We start from the raw sequence: 3,220 nt of genomic DNA on the forward strand, positions 1-3,220 counted from the left end.
GGATGTGCGTTGCAAACAACGGGCAGTGATCCAGTTTCTTTTGACGGAAAACCAGGGCATCTCAGATATTCATAGGCGCTTGCAGAATGTCTACGGTGATCTGGCAGTGGACAAAAGCACGGTGAGTCGTTGGGCAAAGCGTGTGTCATCATCGCCGCAAGGTCAAGCAAGACTGTCTGATCTCCCGCGTGCGGGCCGGCCGTGCACAGCTGTGACTCCTGCAATGGCGGAGCGTGCGAACACACTCGTTCGAGATGATCGACGGATCACCATCAAACAACTCAGTGCTCAACTTGACATCTCTGTTGGTAGTGCTGTCACAATTGTTCACCAGTTGGGATATTCAAAGGTTTGTTCCCGCTGGGTCCCTCGTTGTCTAACCGAACACCATAAAGAGCAAAGGAGAACCATCTGTGCGGAATTGCTTGCTAGTCATGTGGCTGGGGGTGACAATTTCTTGTCAAAGATTGTTACAGGCGATGAAACATGGGTTCATCACTTCGAACCTGAAACAAAACGGCAATCAATGGAATGGCGCCACACCCACTCCCCTACCAAGAAAAAGTTTAAAGCCATACCCTCAGCCGGTAAAGTCATGGTTATTCTGTTCGATGTCCTTCCCCATGGTCAAACGATCAACTCTGAAGTGTATTGTGCTACTCTTCAGAAATTGAAGAAACGACTTCAGCGTGTTCGTAGGCACAAAAATCAGAACGAACTTCTCCTTCTTCATGACAACGCAAGACCTCACACAAGTCTTCGCACCCGAGAGGAGCTCACAAAACTTCAGTGGACTGTTCTTCCTCATGCACCCTACAGCCCCGATCTCGTACCGTCGGATTTCCATATGTTTGGCCCAATGAAGGACGCAATCCGTGGGACGCACTACGCGGATGATGAAGAAGTTATTGATGCAGTACGACGTTGGCTCCGACATCGAGCAGTGGAATGGTACCGTGCAGGCATACAGGCCCTCATTTCAAGGTGGCGTAAGGCCGTAGCATTGAATGGAGATTACGTTGAAAAATAGTGTTGTGTAGCTAAAAGATTGGGGAATAACCTGGTGTATTTCAATGCTGAATAAAACAACCCCTGTTTCAGAAAAAAAATGTGTTGCATTACTTATTGAACTGCCCTCGTAGATTAACCTGTGATCTCGCATTGTTAATCACTTAAGTATTTTACCTAGACACTTGTATTCCAGAAATTTCATTACTGTACATCAATTAATTCTGGTGTTGCGATTTTTTTCTGTCAGTAAATTACATGTTTGATACTCGATGTTGAAGCAAGATTTTTTTTAATGGATCGATGCAGTTTTTCTCTTGGCATTCGAAAACCATTGTAAAAACGAGTACAGTGGTAAAACAGTTGTTAATGTTGACGTTAAAATTTTCACAGAAATATTCGTGAAATATGGAAACGTTAAAAGGTAAAGTGGTTGGAATTGGCTGTCGCGGTGTGAACAGCAATATGTCCAATTACGTCAGCCTTTCTACTCTTTCCTAGTTTCTACAAAACCTGTTCACTTAACCCTGAGTACACACATTTGAAATACGTTTTCTAAGTCCTTCTAAAACGCTTAATTTTAGTGGCTGAAAGTTAACATGTAGTCCCACTTATTACATTTAATTAATTTATAACAATCATAGGTAAGCCAGCATCTATGTAGATCAGGGCCGGCCGCGGCGTGCCAAACTTCACGCAGGCCAAGTGTGTGGGCAGCGTGTGGGCCTAGACTCCTCCTGTCTCAGCTCTGCTCTTTCCATCCTGGAAGCACTCAGTACAGCACAACAGTCCGTTTAGTATTGCTATGTGACTTTTGTCGGTCGGAGTCATTATATTCAGTCCGGCAGAATCATGGTGTCAGTGCCGTTAACCCTTCGCTATTTGTTTGCTGTGTGAAGAACGTTCACAGGCCCACACACACAGAGAGGCAGTCTAGCGATCTATCATCACAGACCTTTAAATATGAAAAGGAGTGACAGAAAAGAGCGATGAGTATTCTCAATATACAGGGTGAAGAAAAATTGTGTCACGAAATTTTAACTGTGGATAGAGGAACCAAAATCACTAATGTGTAGACCGACAACGCATCATTTTTAACGTACGGAAACTGGGCACCACGTGCTCCGATTGTCCACGGAATTGCCCCGTTGCCGGATGCTCTGGACAACGCATGACCGCGAATGCTTTGCCTGCCGGAGATCACCATGTATCCAAGGCGACCCGCAAGCTCGGTGGTAGCGCGCCAGCATTCCACTCTGGGGGCGAATCCGCCGGGGTCCAGACACATCCATTGTAGTTCCATGATAAGGCGTACCGAGAACAAACCCATCAACAGCTATGAAATTTTCACTCCGCAGCAGAGTGTGCGCTGATTTGAAACCTCCTGACAGATTAAAATTCTGCCGGACCGAGACTCGAACTCGGGACCTTTGCCTTTCGCGGGCAAGTGCTCTACCAACTGAGCTACCCAAGCACGACTCACGACACGTCTTCACAATTTTACTTCCGCCAGTACCTCGTCTCCTATCTTCCAAATTTCACAGAAGCTCTCTTGCGAAACTTGCAGGATTAGCGCTACTGGAAGAAAGGATATCACCAGATAGGACTGACGGAGTATATCGAAAAAGTTCATAGAAATGCAGCATGTTTTGTATTATCGCGAAATATGGGAGAGAGTGTCACAGAAATGATACAGGATTTGGGCCGGAAATCGTTAGAAGAAAGGCATTTTTCGTTGCGACGAAATCTTCTCTCGAAATTCCAATCACCACCTTTCCCCTCCGAATGCGAAAATATTTTGTTGACACCGATCTACATGGGGAGGAACAATCAACACGATAAAATAAGGGAAATCAGAGCTCGTACGGAAAGATATGGGTGTTCATTCTTTCAGCGCGCTATAAGAGATTGGAATAATAGAGAATTGTGAAGGTCGTTCTATGAACCCTCTGCCAGGCACTTAAATGTGATTTGCAGAGTATCCATGTAGATGTAGACATGGCTTAGCCACAGCCTGGGGTATGTTTCCAGAATGAAAGATCCCGAGTTCGAGTCTCGGTCTGGCACACAGTTTTAATCTTCCAGGAAGTTTCCATCAACAGCTGTTAGTTCGCGTACAGAAAGTCTTTTAAAAATTGTGTCCGCCCTGAAAAGGGGTTTGTTTTTAGCTAGGACATGGTTTACTTAAAGCAGGTGCTCCAACTGACGACCC

General features: G+C 45.4%; 1 non-coding gene across 1 annotated transcript; it reads right to left on the reverse strand.

Moving 5' to 3' along the window:
• Positions 1 to 2,408: 2,408 nt before the first annotated feature.
• Trnas-cga (transfer RNA serine (anticodon CGA)) lies at positions 2,409 to 2,483 on the reverse strand. Its single transcript has one exon. It is a non-coding gene; the product is annotated as a tRNA-Ser (tRNA).
• Positions 2,484 to 3,220: the final 737 nt, after the last annotated feature.

This window comes from Schistocerca nitens, chromosome 5 (assembly GCF_023898315.1).
Source record: "Schistocerca nitens isolate TAMUIC-IGC-003100 chromosome 5, iqSchNite1.1, whole genome shotgun sequence".
NCBI classification, from domain to species: Eukaryota; Metazoa; Arthropoda; class Insecta; order Orthoptera; family Acrididae; genus Schistocerca; species Schistocerca nitens.